This window comes from Anas platyrhynchos, chromosome 3, assembly GCF_047663525.1.
Source record: "Anas platyrhynchos isolate ZD024472 breed Pekin duck chromosome 3, IASCAAS_PekinDuck_T2T, whole genome shotgun sequence".
Classification (NCBI taxonomy): Eukaryota; Metazoa; Chordata; class Aves; order Anseriformes; family Anatidae; genus Anas; species Anas platyrhynchos.
Window position 1 is genome coordinate 15,904,548 of NC_092589.1, and position 15,787 is coordinate 15,920,334.

A 15,787-nucleotide genomic window follows, 5' to 3' on the forward strand; every position below is an offset into this window, starting at 1 on the left:
CAGAAGCAAATCTGGCAAATCCGTGCTGGAGAGGTTCACACGGACCAAACCAGGATTTGCCATCAAATAGACCTTTTGCAGAACAGCACTGCGATGTGCTGCAGGCATTTAAGTGAGGGAGGGTCCAGCTGGATCCTCCCCTGAGCTAAGGCACCTCGCTGCAGTCCTCACCTCCCTGTGAGGTCTTGGAGTCACCGTGCTGCTCCTGTGTCCTGGTGCCTGCCTCTCCCAGGGCTCCTCCTGAACAGCGTTTTCTTGCAAGGAAAAGCCCAAGCACACCACAGCCCTTCCCTCCCGTTAAACACACGCCTGCTCAACTTCACCAGGCTGTCGGGGCTGGCTGTGCTCCACAGCAAAGCTGGGCAGGTATTCCCACTGCTGCAGGACAGTCTGCGGGCAAGGCACAAGTGCAATTTAACTCACAAATTAAACACATGGAAGTCAGATGGGAAAGTGCTCGAGGAAACACAGGGCAGCGACACCCTGAAATCCATGAGGACCTGACCTCATGGAAGTGCTGCCCGGCATCGGTGCTGCACTGTGCCAGCACGCTGCTGGAAACGTGTTGGGGAAGGACCCGTGGCTCAGAAGCCCTGGGTTTGGCTTCCTATGCAGGTGGCCAGCTTTTGGAGGGTGAAAGCCACCAGCAGATTCTTTCTTCCCCTGCTTTCTCTCCTGAATTCCACATTTCACACAGTCCCATAGCCTGGGACAGAAATTAAGAAGAGATTTGATGAAAACCCATCTCAAAATAATGGGGTCCTCCATGTGGTGTAGAATGGGGGAAACCTCTGCTCACGGGGCTTTGAGGCTTTAGGTCATTTAGTGGGGATTTAAAAGGGATGGGATTTAATGCACGTTGCTGTCTTAGTCCCACCTATGCCCCGTGATTCATGGCTTACCAGGGATCTTCCTGCTTATTCCCTAGGGCAAGGGTGGCTCTGTTCATAGCCCAGCCTCCCTAAAACCCTGCTTTTGGGCAGCCAGGAGCAGGTAGGCACCTCTCCAGCTCTGGACCTGTCAAGAAGGGGAGGCAACAATTAACCCACGCCAAAGACTTGTCCCATGCTATCAGCATCTCTGGCTGGCCGGAGATGGGAAGAAAAGACCACAACGCAGTCACGATGTTCCTTTACTCTTCATTTTCCTTTATTTTTTAAAGCTTTTCCTTCCCCCTCATCGTGTGTGCTGCCAACCAGCCCTCACGTGTGTCTCGCCGCAGGCAGGGATGCAGCAAGTGCCTGCGATCCCGGTGCAGTGCAGCCAGCGCAGGCCGTTTGGCTGCAGACGGATCACAGGATACATTAAAGCAGCTTATTAAACTAGCTCTGGTCGCGCTCCAAAGTGCGTTGAAAGTCACTGGAAAGTCTCCCGTTGACATGAATGGGTTTTGGAGCCGGGTAGATCCCATTAACCTGCGCACTCGGGAGCTGCTGCGAACCCAGCTGAGCCCTGTGGTTATTGCCGCACGTCAGCCATCCCCCATAAAACACGGGAGACAAACTGCCCTCCTGTGTTTAATAATCTGTGCTGACTAATGGGTCGCTCGTTAACGTCCATCTCTGACACAGCCTTGTCTTCCCCAGCTCGTCCTGGCTTCCCTGCGGAAGGTGAGCTCCTCCCAGAGCCACATGGAATTTGCTGCAAGCTACCCCTTTAAATCCGGGCTTTTAAATCTAATTACTCCAGAGAATATGAGGAATGCCTCCTTGGTTTCTTTAGCTGAGCCCATTTAGCCTTTTTTGGGCAGAGGGAAACATCAGCGAGGGAGGGCGCATTTTTCCCCCTTTGACTCACAAAAGGAGCACCAGGGCTCATTCCTTGTGTCCACGCCGCTTAACCCTTCAATATCAAAACGTCTCTCCGTGGTTCCTCTGTTGGCACGGGATCGGAAGCCAGGTAAACATGCTCATTTCCACCCAGAAAAAAAAAAATAAATAAATAAAAGAAAAGAAAAGAAAAAAAAAAACAGCTGGGGGCTCAGCCATCCTTTGAGGGCTGCAGCCAAGACCATTACTCCCACCTGGGTCCCACGGTAAAACCCCAAACCTCGCTGCAGGGCCCTAGGCACAAAACACACAGAGATTTCTCTGTCTCCAAAACAGGGAAATAGTGTTTTTTGCTCTCTAGCCGTTTACCCGCTGCCCTAGCAGCTGGTCTCCCAGGCTTACCCTACAGCTCCCAGGCTTAGCTCAGTCTCCAAGCGTGCTAAATTCGCCTCCACGCCACATGACCCACGCACTAAGCCTGCCCGCACCGCTGGCAAACAGCTCGCTGGCACGAGTCGGGCTGCAGGGGCTGGCTTCCTGATGGTCATAACATTTTTAAGAGATTCCCCAGCCCCGTGCTCCTCCTCACACCCCCGCAGGACAGCAGCGCGCAGCCGGCACCGCCTTTGGGGCTCACGCTGTATCCACAGGCAGAAGGCGGCTGGAGTAATTTCGATCTGGGGTCTGAGAGCAGGTTAAGTTATCCGTGTAGGCATAGCCAAGAAGGATGAAAGCAAATCGGATCACAGCTTCTCTCTGCCACCACCCAGGGAGCGAGGAGAGATGACCGCATTTTTACTGTCATGTAGACTGATTTATTTTTTTTTATGCCTTTTTTTTTTTAAAGTTAAAACATTCCCCAAAATGACGTTAGGTAAGCTGACCTTTAGACGTGCTTTTAAACTGAGGTGGTTATTGAGATGTTCGGTAAAAGCCCACTTCTAATAAAAATCATACACAGAATGCTGTCAAATGTCAAAACCTGACAGATTTGCCCATCCGGAAGGTTGCAACATGTAATTACATGGCAACAATTTTACAGCAGGAAAAAAAAAAATTGATTCCAGACCCTACAAACTGTGAGGACTTTACGAATGAGCCACATAACCACGAACCTGCAGCCAAGGCTGTGGAGAAGAGCGAGCGATGGAGCAGCATCGCCCACCCCGAGACAGGACCACACCGGGTCTCCCGTCCCCGCGGGCTGCGCTTCCTCACTCAGCAACACGGCATCTGTGCACCAGAGCGCTGAGAAGCACACATTTGGTCTAGGTTTTGCCCGAGCAGAACATCTAATTTCTGCCCGATTAGCCACGGCTGTGCAGGCACACAGGCAGTGCGCGACCCGACACGCAGGGCACGGACACGGGGAGGGCAGCGCCCGATGTGGCACAAGGCTCTCCAGTCGGCCTGCCAGAAGTATTTAACAGATCCAGACCAGAAAAGTGAGTTTGCATTGGTAATTAGAGCCTTGCGTCACGGGGCCAGGATACTTTTGATGTGGTTATCAGGAGCCCTGAAACCACAGCCTCCAGCCTGGGGCGAAACCATGGCAGAGGGCAGGAGGCGGCACAGGACGCGGCGCGTGATGAGCGGCGTGCTCGCCTCGCTCTGGAGAGGGATCCAGGAGATCTGGTTAAGTCAGGACCACACAGAGGCACAGGCACAAACCTCAGCTCCTCCACCACACTCCCAGAAAAGCAAAAAGTCCAGGAAACTCGGGATATGGCAGTAAAAAAACCAGCATGGAAAAAACAGATCTGGGAGAATGGCGTGGTTTAGCCGTACCCACGATGCGAAGGCAGCTGCTGTAAGGGGATGGAAAACACCTCCAAAGCGAGCAGACCTAATTCTGCAGTTGTGATGGCTTCTGCACATGGCTGAAAGCACAAGAACACACCATTTCCCTCGAGAGCTTCAGCAGCCTATGGCCATGCCAGGACACGCAGCCACTTCACCAGAAGCGTCGTGCTGTTCTTGTCATCGCGCCCAAGGCCAGGACCCCTTTTCTGCAGCGCTGTTCAAACACACACAGCAATGACAGCCCCTATCTCGAGCAGCCCGCAGGCTGAGAACAGATGGGTTGTGTTTTCAGGAGTTGGTGGGTAGCCCTCGGAGGGCGGGGAGCAGAGCAGAGCAGCAGTTTCTTCGCCCAGGCCTGGCACACTCCTGCGGAGACGCCTCGGATGCAGCCGGTGCCAGCTCGCAGCAGCGTGACACACACAACATCCCGAGGAACTGAGGACGTCCCAGCCCGGCCACCAGCAATGTTTTGCACGTTTGCACACACACCGAACGTTTACCACGGCAGAAAACAGGCAGTGACTTACTCCTTGCCTTTATCCAGGTGCAGAAGGTGTTTCTAGGGGGTGCTGGACATGCGCAAAGCCCACAGAACTCAAAGGGAATTTCTGCCCATGCTACAAGCCCGGTTTTCCAAAAATACCGAAGGGACAAGCTGTTAACACAGACCAAAAGGAGGCAGACGCTCTGTCCCTCTCGGGAAGGCTCAGACACTCAATTCCCTTGTGTTCCTTGGGATATCCCAGCCCGCTCTGGGAGCATACTTTGGGATCAGCCCTTGTCTCCTCTGGAAGAGAACCTGCTAGCAAATGTCAACTGCACTCCCAACTATTCCCTGGGGTTTCCTTGCTTCCTTTGATGCTAAATAAAGCGAGGCTGGGGACCAATCTTCAGCCAAGACAAAGCTGTGGCTTAGCTGTGCCACGTTACAGCAGCCTGCTGTCCCTTTGAGCCCCACAAAGTGCTGCCGCGTCCCTAATTACTGCTTGCTTGAATCACACAAAGGCTACAGCCCTTCTTGCAAGCCCCCCCAGCAGGCAAATGTTATTGCCCTGGTGCAGAAGTGGCTGGGCACTCTTCCTGGGAAATACACAGCATGCGAGAGAGCCAGCAGGGACTTACCCGCAATAATTCCAGCTGCCTCCTGGTTTTTCTGGTGCTAATATTGGCTAATTCCCCTCTGCTGCTTGCTTTGCTTCTGGTAGATCAAAATAAAGCGTTCAATGCTATGCAAGTGTTACACCCCTCTAACAAGGGCAAGTGCCTCCTCCAGAACCCAATCAGAAAATGAAACGTCAGGGGAGAGACATGGGCTGGGGCATGATTTGCCCTCAATTTGGCCTTTTCTAGGAGGGATTAAGGGTTTGGGGCTTTCCTGATCTGAAACCCTCTGTTATTCCTTCAAGAACTGGCATGCCAGCAGAGAAAGCACGTTTCTAAACAACATCCCTAATATTGGCCTTGCAGCTTTTTAGACAAAAGGTGCCTGTACCGTAAACCTAGAGCAGAAGTCTGAAATCCCACCTACCTGCTGTGCCCAAGGCCACGGTTCCACAAGCAGTGTCAGCAGCAACACCTAACCAACTGCTTTTGCCGGGTTGTTTCAGCTGGGGTCAGTCTCCTTGCTGTTTCACACCTCACCCTACAAACCAGGATCATGACCGAACGGGAGGCAGGAAGAGAAGGCATTGCTTAAGCACGCAGCACACATCAGCCTGTTTCAAACCAGCTTTGTCCAAGGACCAGCGCAGACGTGCCCTTAAGGCACACGTTACAACTTCTACAGCGATTGCAGCAGGTGAAGAGATGAAAAAATTAACCTGCTTTCCCCGGACTTGGCTCTCCTCCCCATCTTTGCCCCTTGGGCTGGCTGGTGGTGAAGGTGTGCTCCCTATTAAACACCACGGACAGCGGGGGCAGGAGACCACCACAGTTTGAAAACATGAGGCTGTTTGGTACGATGGACTGAGGCAATCGTACAGCCCCCACCTTGGTTCCCTCCCCATGGAAGCAGAAACCTGCCCACCACTGAGGAGCAGGAGGGAAACCAAGGTGGTGGGACCTTGGGCAAGCATTGCTCTGCAGGAACAAGATGCCTGCCCGCACGTCCTGCCTCAGGATGCCCAGCCAAAGCGAACCCCCAGCAAGTCTTAGAAGAAAGAAACCGTAAAACTGTAAGCACTGAACTGGCTGCTTCAGGAGAGCATTGAAAGGTGAGAGATTAGACATGCTGTTAGTTGACCCACAGCCCCATTCTTTCCTCTTGGGCACAGCAGCCTACAAATACTGGTGCTTCGAGCCGATAGCACCTCCTGTTTTGTGGGCAGGTGCTAGATAAGCTCGGTGCTCTATAAATCACATGGAGAACATTGCTGGGACCGTGCCCCTTGGCAGAAGGCAGCACCGCTGCTTTCGCTGCTTGGCTACGCTGCAGTCACCCCGAGAAGCCTTCCTACACAGCTCCTGCGAACGGGCTGCACAGAAAATTAGTTCTTCAAACATCTGTTACCTTCTCCCTGCACAAACACCAGGCTGCTGATGGCAAGGAAAGGATGCAAATATTTACTGACGAGGCGAAGGCGGGAGCTCTGCCAGACATTGTGCTTGTGGGTGCTGCTGAGCAGCCAACGGAGATACCAGGGTACCTGTGGTGGGTGCCTGACCCCAAGACAGACCCGGCAAATCCTGGATTCGGCAGCAAAGCATCTTCCTTGGGCTGACTTCAAGGCATTTGGTTGAAAGCCGATGTGCTGATCTGGACACAGCTGAGGGTGGGGGAAGCAATTGTGTTAACCTGTCCAGCTCCACAAGGTTCTCCAGCACGCCAGCTGGATCACCGCCACAACACCCCATGCCAGGCATCGCTGCCACGACGAGCCTGCTGCCCAGAGTGAGGGCTGACACCGTTGTGAGAGAGGAAAGCGACCACGGGAACACCACCAGCACCTCCCGGTCAGTGCTAAATGCCAAAAATGCCCTCTTTCAATATGTTCAGTCCTTGTTGTCCAGCACATCCTGGAGATGGGACATCCCCCTGCCCTGGTGTGCACCAGCAAGGACAAACCAGCCTTGTGCTGTACCAAGGGGAGGAGGAGGCAGTTTCAGTGTTCTAGGAATAAAGTACTTAAACATACCAGGAAACATGGCTGGGAACTGGAAATGTGGCTGTTAGGAAGATCCTTGGTGTGGTTTGAGCTCACGCCAAGTCGCTTCGTTCTGCAGATATCCCAGATTCGAGATAGAGTGGGCCAGACAGCATTTCCAGCAGGCAGCAGGAACATGGCTGCCCTGCTCTGGAGGTCGTTTAATAATACGTGGACTTGGCCAAACCCAGCCAGCTGGGACACAAAACACCCCTGCATACGTACTGGAAGAAATGTGCCCCCCTGCATCCTCCTTTCTCCATTTCGAGACCTAAAGACAAGCGCCCTGGGGGAGGGATGGGGGCGGGTGAGGGGTGGATGCCCTTTCACTCGGGTTTTCTTGCAGAAATTCTTCTTTGATTTGACCTTTGCAGACATCTGAAGCCTCAGGCCAGTTTCCTGGGGTTTTTCTTTTTTTTTTTTCCAAGGCTGGAAAGCAAGCTGTTGGCCAGGGAAGCAGAGCCGGCTTTTGATGTTTAACAGGGAGAATTTCATCCAGCCTTGCCTCGGCAAAGCAGCGTATTCCTCCCAAATTTACAGTAGGACCTTGAAGTATGGAAACACGTTAAAAACCTTCGCCCACCTGCTGCGGTGTCCTTGTCACAGCTGATCGCCCTCCACTTTCTGCTTTTTCGTCCCCCAAGCCCCGCGCTACGCTACAAGAAGCACCTCACTGAAACACGCCAAAGTACTTCTCTAATTCCCGCACTTACCAGCCCAGGAAATCAGCCGTGATATTGCTTTCACATATCGGATTTCTGGCCTCACTCATTCATGGCAACAAAAACCAGATGGCGAGAGCACATCTCGCACGGCCCGACAGGAGGCCTAGCCGAGACGCAGGCCGTGGTGGGGCTGTGGGGACGCTCAGCAAACAGGGCGGTCACATATATGGAGACAGCCACCCCTAAATTCTTTGATAGGAGGGGGCTTAAGACATGGCCCTGCAACCAGGCTTGGTTGCCGGCTTTGGCAGGCCCTGCTGATGCACAGAGCGGCACACCAGGGCCAACGGAGGGCAGGGGTGCCCTCAAGCCTCCCGTTTCCCCTTCTGTGTTATGCTTTCAGAAGAAGTGGTCCTTCTTTGAACCTCCTGCAGCTCCCCCCAAAGTGCTTTGTCCATTTGGCCCATGAGGGAGCTGGGCCCACTGCTCCATGTTGCACCAGACAGAGCGCCAAGAGGAGCAAGGAGGCAGCCCGTCTGCTGCTGGGGCACCAAGACACCAAGCAGAAATATTCAACAGCACAACACTAACATGAGATAAGACGATTCCCACATCCTTTCTGCCATGGGTGAAGGAGGAAAGAGGGGAGGAAGCCGTCGCTACCTCCGTCTTTCACTGAAGTAATCCATTTCTCATCTGCTACCAGCCAGGGTGTCCATCTCCTCAGCGTCCTTGCTCCTTTTTTAGCTCCTCTGTAACCAAACACAGCCAGGTGGTTTATTTACAAAGATTTCCCCACTGAGACACAGGGATGCTTGTCTCCCACAGAGAACTCCCTGTTTTCATTGTACCTCCCCCTGGTTGTTGTGTGCACTGAGGGAGCTGTGGTGGTTCAGGGTTTGCATACTCGCACACCACATAGCTCCTATGATTAACCAGTTTCTGTAGACTAAATTACCCTGCCTCAGGAAAGTTTTTCAGCCAAGCGTCATCTTTCTTCCTTCAGAATAGATCCCCCAGCTTGCAATTTCACTCAAGCAGGCAAACATTACATGCGCAGTCCCAAGGACAGCAAATAAACACTGCATTTTCCTTCTTCCCCTCGCCCCAAATTTGAGCTGTTTGCAGCAACCAGGCCCCACATAACGCTTTGTGCTAATGCTGACTGCGCTTTTGCCAAGCTTTGCTACGGGACGAGGAGACGCTGTCCTGAAGTCTAATGTGACATACAATTCATTGATTATCCCCAGATCCATGGTCCTTTGCCCCCTTATTCTGACTGAAGGATGGCCTGGTCCCTCCAGAAAATAACAGACAGACTCCATGCAGCACACAGTTGCCAGAACAGTTGTCGCTGACAGCCAAACTGAAGATAACACCGTCACCGTCTTCATTTGCTGCCTTGAATTCCTACGTTTTGTTTCTCTTGGCACACACAAGGGACAGGCAAGGTTTTTTCATGTCATCTTGTCAGTGTCAGTGACCAGCTTCTGAGTCACCTTGCATGTTTCACAGGGCACAGGGCCGAAATCCCACAAGGACCAGACAGCCTTAAAGAAACTGAGCCAGGACCTGCACCAGCGGGCCAAATGGTACCAACCCAGACCTAGAAGGCCATCCCAGGGTTGCAAGAAACTTTCTGCAGTAGATAGATGCAAATACACAGGCCTCAGCTAAGCCTAAAAAGCCTGCTCTCCCATCTGGGCAGAGGAACCAGGTCAAGGTGAAGACATATAAACACACTGTCAGTTATCAATGGGAAAATAAAGCAGCACAGAGGGTGGGACGTGACTTGTGCAAATATACCTAGGGAGGGCTGGTATAGAAAGGAGGTGGTGGTGCTTTGTGGTCAGTCATAAAAGGAAGACATGGATCGGGTCACTGCATACTGACTCCAGACAGACGTCAAAAGCAACCATGTTCGGAGCTAGACAAACACGGCCATGGAGCCCTATCGGTGTAAATCAGCCTTGCATCCGTGCAAGTCAACGTGATGCCAGGTTACATCGGAAGACACTCCAGCCTCCTCTCCCAACATGAGAAGAAACCGTGCAAGAGGCTTGTTTGAACTAGGATTGCATCATCCTGCACTGCAAAAAAAGCTGGGCTGTGGCAAGTCCGGGAACAGCTGCCAGGGAAATCCTGGAGTCGCTTTAGGGAAGATCTGGGAGTTTCACCCCTCCACCAGAGCCCTGCTGAGTTTTTGATGCTGTTCCCATCACGTTGCTTGTCAAAGGTGCTTGGCTTCACCCACACCATCCCTATGAGCAACCCCCTAGACATAACCCAGAGGCACTGCAGCTGATTCAACAGCATACAGCATTAGGAAGCACACGGCTCATTTAAACATACCATGTTACAAGTCAACACTGACTGGTGTGTACTGAGGAGCTGAAAAGCACAAGCTGCCTTTCCTCTCCAGCCAGGACACCTCGTATAACACCACAGGATACAATGCAGGAGTATCCTCTGGAGCCTCGCAACAGCAAGTTCAGCTTCGTGAGTGTCAGCATAAAAATTTGGCCCAGAAAACATTGCCAAGCAGAGGTTAAAGCTCCAGGAGTCAGGCAGGATTTTCTCTACCTGCTTCTGTTCAGCACCTACCACAACCCAGGACTACAACAGTGTGGACAGACAGGACAGCAATGGGACAGAACCAGACCTGAACAGACAAACCTGTTTCTGAAGGCAGGGAAACTCCTGATGCAGTGGCCCCTCTGCAGATTATCAGTAACCACTGCTGTGCATCAGTGGTAATCTGCTAGTCTGGCCTCTGAGGCTGACAGTGGGAAAGACAGACAAATATTGGCCACAGGTATTGTGCTTGCACCTGACAGCACCGAAATACCCCAACCTTTATGAAACTTGAAGTTAACAGCGATGGCTCGATGAAGCTAATTAGCTCCATGGGCTTAGCTGGTCTCAGCTCCTGCAGGAACCAGGTCCTCTCGCAGAGCCTGCAGTGGAAGCACCCAGTGGAAGAAAATGCAGAGACCTTCCTCTGCAAACAGTAGAGGAAAAAAGGAATAAGAGGAACTGTGGATTTAAAGAGGCAAATCGTGTAAATTTGCTAAATATCTTACTCCCAAGAGAAAATCCCTTCTGCTTCTCACATTAATCAGGGCACTTAGGACTAGTCCTAACCAGCTGCTCCCACTTCCTTTGTCCATCGCCTCTTCAAACACACACGAAGTGCACTAAGACGGAGCAAACGTGCAGAGATCTGCAGACAAAACCGAGACCTTTGGAAAACACCCCGTGCTAGCAAGCACCCCTCTCCCCGCACAGAGGCAGCTGTGCTTTACAGTAGGACAGTTTCCAATGTTTTCCTTCTCTGTGCAGACGAGGGATTTCCTGTCCTCCATGGCAACAACCTTGCATTTACTGAAGGAGGCCGTGCCAATAATCTCCACAGCAGAATGAAAAATTTTAAAGTGGCACTGCCTGTTTGCTCTGGGCTTCAGCTCGCTGGCGTTTCCCACATCCACTCGTGAATGGGGCAAATCTGCAGTGTTGCAACTGCCCCCACATGGGAAGCTAATCCTGACCCCTACCAGCACTTCAGAAACCGATCTCAGTCCCTACTAGTACTTCAGAAACGAATCTTTCCAAGGAAGGCACCATCACCTCCAGCTAGCTGACTAACCACCTTCCAAAGGCTTTGCTAACAAGGCACGATTCTCAATTCAGGGTCAGTCCCCATCGTGCAGACAGCCTTGGGGTTATGTGACCCACGTTTTCGCCCTGCAGGTTTAGAAATAAGGATTGTCACTCCCTCCCGAAAAGGAAGCACTGGTCCAACAGTTTCAAAGCTGAGCTGAGCTAAGCCTTCCCTGCAAAGTCTCCCCTTCACATCCCCTCCCAGCCTGCCTGCGTGTTGCTCTGCTCCAGGAACACAGGCTCAGTACACTGAGCTGGCGACGGGCCCGTCTTTGGTTTGGCCCACCTCCATTTTGGCCCATCTCATGCCATTTTAGTGAGTTACATCAGCTTGGCACGCGGCCACACGAACATCAGGACCAGCCCAAGGGAAGCAATAGGAACAAAACAGGAGGGGAAGCGAGGCCATCCCCTTTCAGTGGCAGCAAGCTCGTGATGAAACTACATCTTTCACTGTCCAGATTCAATTAGACAACTTTACTAGTGTAGCTCTGCTAACTCGCTCATTAACCTCTTATGCCTAAAGACTTTGTTTTTTTTTGAGCAAGACCTTCAAGGAGGAGTACTTAGGAAAGAGCTGGGAGCCTCTGACTAAATGAAGCCAAACCTGAGGTAAGTTTTTGGGCTGAGCCACAGGTGCAGACTAAACCTGTGAGAGAGGCCTGGGTGGTTTTGGTCAGAACAAACCCGATCCAAGCTAAAACAGACACGGTGAAGTGGTAAATTGGTTTCAAAGCAGGCAGTAGGCTAGCATCAAAAAGGAACCTTAAAATACTTTTCACTCATCTTTTATACCAGTGAGTCTGACTCTCAGAGGCACGTTTCATAAAGAACAGGCTTAGGGAAGTTGGTAAGGAACAGCAAAGCAACGCTAAATAAAAGGAACAGAAAATGAATTAAAATCCCTTTAACCGATAGGGACAATCCTATAGCCTTACCCAAAAGAAGTTAAGGTGTTATAAGCAGTGAGCACACACGACCTGGCCGCTGCGCTCTGCCTTTCAGTGCTGACAAGGAGCTGAGGTATCAGCAGCAAAGTACATGTACTCGCAATGCATTTCCAAGTGCCTGGGACTCCGCCGCCCTCCCTGCAAAAAGTGACCTTGTGACGCCGCTGCCAAGTAAAACAGACCCACAGAACAGAGCACTAAAAGCCACTTAAGCTGACACATTTCACTGCGTTTGGGCTGGACACGGAGCAGCCACACCAGCAGCCACCACGTTTCCCCAGAAGAGCAGTAAAGCGCGGCCAAGGGACAGCCAGGCTGAAATCACAAACTCCTTTGGCCGCTTCCAGCAGCAGCAGATCGAGGCAGCGGGAGCCCCCGGACCGGGATTTTAGATCCAAGTTAAATGTCTGCCTGTGCTGCACGTACCCTGTGGGATGACAGGCCAGTCACCTTTTCCATGCTCTACGTGAATCCCCTCCCCTGCAAAAGGGGTCCTGTTCTGGCTGGTCTGTTCAAATTATAAGGCTGTCCCAGCAGGGGTTATTTTTAGCACGCAAGCACGAAAACCCAGCTGAGATGGACTCTGATCTCAGCTGGGCCTTCTCATCAGCTTCGTAATATAAAAAGTAAACAGAAAGCAAGGCTGAGCCCACGCCAGAGCTCAGCCACTGGGCGGTGTTTGATAGCAGATAAAGCACGTTTCCAGAAAGCAGGGGGCTGCAGGTCTAATGCCAGGACCAGGCAATGACCTGAGGGATTAAAACGGATCACCAGAGCTGGTGTTCATTCCCCGGTGACTAGTGAGCTGCAAATGGACACGTTTCAAAGCCAGTTCAGCTATTCCACTGTAACCAAGTGGTGACGCAGGTGTTTCTCAAGCGCACGAGCTGAAATAACTCCGAGCTGCTCGCTCAGATGCAGCAGCAAGTGCTGGGATAGCAGGAGAGCACTGAAAGCTACGCTCCAGAATGGGACCTCTGCAGAGCTCTCTGCTTCACAGCACAAGCAAGCAAGCTGTTCCTCCCCATCTTTTAAGAGAGGCTGCAGGTGCCAGAGGCTATTAATACCTACCAGGAGAATCTTCCCAGCTCCACATGTAGAGAAATTCACATTTGCTGCTATCAGAAGCGTAGCACAAAGCTACAAAGCTGCTGGAGGACAGGGCCTCAGATCAGAGCAGAGCACCCCTGAAGTGCATGGAATCAAGAAGAAACAGAATAGAGCAGAGAGGAGAGAGACTGAAAAAAATCAGGAGCATATTTAAAAAAAAAAAAAAACAACCACTAGTGGTGATAAACCTAATTAAAACATCAGTAATCGTCCCAAGACAACTCAGACTGCAGCTGAATTTCTCCCTCCAGCCAGGACCAGGGTGTTTCACAGTTTCTCAGGCTCGTGAAGCTAGTCACAGCTGCAGGACCACTGAGAGCATCACAAAACGGGCAATAACTTAGCACAGACAATCCATGCGCACAGCTTCTCTGGGCTTTCTGTATCCCAAAGGCACGGGAACTGTTCTCTTTGTGGTTCACCACCCTTAGCATGTGATGTGTCTCCCTAGAATCATTAGTACTTGCATAAATCATACTAAAACAGCTCATTTTCTTAGCACACTTGACCCTTAATCGTACCCTTTCTGTGGCTACAGAGTGCTGTTTTATTGAATTCCTCATTTCTTGCACTGCTTGAAATAGCAATCTCCTGCAACAGGACACATTTATCAGCTTATCACACTTGACCAGGCTGGTTCCCACCTGCAGTTTTCCAGTGCCCAGATGCTGCCTACACCCTGGGCACAATTGACACCTCTTTCACCCATCCCCCAAACACTCTCATTTTAATGTCTCACCCGCTGCGAACTCACCGTACCAAGACCATGGCCTTCTGCATCCAGATATCTTCTGGGTTAAAAAAAAAAAAAAAAAGGAAAAGCCAGACTCCAAACTTACCATGCGTGGAAGGGAGCACTGTATCCTACAACACCCCGTGTAGCCCAGAAGCTGCACGCCAGCAGAAGCACCCTCCCTCAGAGGGCAGTTTCTCTGTGCTATCTCCTACCTCCAGTGGTAGGTAATACCAGTGACTGCCTCTGTCAAAATCAGAGCTGGATGTTTAACAAGCCTGAGTAAACTTCATCAAACGTTAGCATTCCCTCTGACTTTACACGAAAAGCCACGTACCACAATAACCATGACAATGCTGAAGCTTGCAGATGGGCTTTGGTGAAGAAGCACAACTCCAAGAGCAGTGACGAGGCTGTAAACGTAAACTGCTTCACAGCTGCGATGGGTAAGAGTACAGTCAGCAGTCACGACTGTTCACACATGCAGACAACTTCCTAAATACCAACATCAGTCTAGCTGTCAGGTAAGGAACCAGGGTACGCAGCATCTTTCCAGTATTTCACCACAGCTCAGACTGAAAGCAAACGTGGTGCTAGTGGCTACCAGCAGCTGTCCCAGGCTGCCACCCACTGGCCTCCAGGAACATGATCCGTGCTGTGAGCAGTATTTTCCTAGTCAACTTGCTTCAGACGCTGAAGCTGATTGTGATGCACTCTACTGGCACAGCTAACACAAAGCAGCTGCCTTTAAAGCAACAGCGATATTGACAAAGGCTACTGCATAGCTGGATTCCTGGGGTTACTGTGATTTAACTAACTACAACATCAGTGTTGTATATTCCTCAGATTCAGCATAAATACTGATACAATCCATACGCTCCTTGCTACTGACTTCAATTTACAAAGATGACCCAACTACTGCAGCTAGTTTCAGGAAGATCCACCATATAAACAGCATGTTACTGCCAAGCACGACAAGCAAGGAGATACTACTTCTCCTATAGCATGTGAAATAGTTATAGAAGGGAAAGAAGCAACCACAGCTTCTGTGAGCCACAGCAGAGCAGAAGTTCATTGTGGCACAGCTGGCATACCAACAAAGCCCAGCATCTCCAGCCTGCTCTCTGACTGAAGCAGCCAAAGTGAGTGCAAAAGGCTGTGTACAGTTTTAGAAAAAGTTAAAGCTTTGCCAGCATGAACTGTCCAGCTTGGGAGGAATAATTAACCAGGACAAGTGGTTTATCCTTGTCATATGCAGTGTAGTGCCTGTGCAATGGTACCTACCAACCCTACCTATAAAGGGCCAGATGTCCACAAGCAGCATGCTTTTGTAACTGCTGCTGTAAGTGAGCTATTTGGGTAGGGGTTGAACACGAATGCCAGAAATCTCATCAACCATAAGCTGAAACTGTTCCTGCCAAATGAAGTTAAAAGGTGACAGAGTTCAGGTATTTCTCATCTAGACCACTGCAGGATGTTGTGGCTACCAAGAGCTGCACAGTTTCCATAGGGGTTCAATTAAAGAAATAGGTTATGGAAAAGTAAACTACTGATCAATTTTTATAGATACTGCTGCTGAGCAGCCCCTTCTCAGAGCTTCTCTTACTGAAGCTGCTTCAGGCAGCCTGCTCAGGGTGTAGCTACACAGCCTACTTCGTGCATAAGGGGAAGGTCAGATGTAAGAAATTTTAGACATTAGTAATAAAATGCTCAGATACTCTGTTTGCTCCACAGAAAGCCGCCTCAGGAAGGGTAGAGCTTGCTGACCCATCTCCATATATGCCATATGACAGCCAAAATGTAGCAAAGTGACCTTGGAATTTATAGGCCAAGCTGCCTAAACTATGGCCATGTAAGCTTAGCATGGCCAGCCATGCAAAACGAGGGTGAGCTTACATAGACTTCAAAACTGCAAGAACAGCCCTTGCCAACAGGAGGTATCAAGATGGATAAG

General features: G+C 51.0%; 1 protein-coding gene across 1 annotated transcript in view; it reads right to left on the reverse strand.

Moving 5' to 3' along the window:
• The window catches only part of RRBP1 (ribosome binding protein 1), a 53,410-nt gene extending 39,005 nt beyond the window's left edge, over positions 1-14,405 (reverse strand). The window contains exon 1 of the mRNA XM_072035404.1: positions 14,171-14,405. The gene's annotated coding sequence lies outside the window, so the exon portion shown is untranslated. The remainder of the gene's footprint in view (positions 1-14,170) is intronic.
• Positions 14,406-15,787: the final 1,382 nt, after the last annotated feature.